Source organism: Propithecus coquereli, unplaced genomic scaffold (genome assembly GCF_000956105.1).
Source record: "Propithecus coquereli isolate 6110/MARCELLA unplaced genomic scaffold, Pcoq_1.0 Scaffold317, whole genome shotgun sequence".
NCBI classification, from domain to species: domain Eukaryota; kingdom Metazoa; phylum Chordata; class Mammalia; order Primates; family Indriidae; genus Propithecus; species Propithecus coquereli.
The window spans coordinates 24,359-24,938 of record NW_012148808.1 but is presented as its reverse complement, the minus strand read 5'-3'; positions in this window follow the sequence as shown (position 1 = coordinate 24,938).

Genomic DNA, 580 nt, shown 5'->3' with positions numbered 1-580 from the left:
GTTTATTTTTTAAATTAATGATCATGTATCTGTGAATAAAGGCAGTTTTAGTTCTTCCTTCTGATCTGAGCTCATTTTATTATTTTCTATTACATTTTTCTTTATTGTGTGACTAGCACTTCCTATATAGTGTTGAATAAAAGCACTGAGAGCAGACATCCTTCATTTGATCCTGTTAGGGAGAAAGTATTCAGTCTTTCATCATTAAACAGAATGTTTAATGTAGGATTTTCAAGATGACATTTATGAAATTGAGGACATTCTATTCTATTCTAGTTTGCTGACAGTATTTATCAAGAATGAATGTCAAAATTTGTCAAATGCTTCTTCTGACTTTATTGAAATGATGATTTTTTGTTGTTGTTTCGTCTGTTGATATGGTGTCAGTTACATTGACTGGTTTTCAAGTGTGAAACCAATCTTGCATTGCTTGAGTAATTCCTCACTGGGTCATGACATATTTATTACCTTTTCTATAAATTGTTGGATTGATTTAATGAACTTTTGCTAAATTTGTATTTTATGTATGCGTATAAGGAATATTGGTCTGCAGTTTTCTTTTCTTTTTTAAATGTCTGTG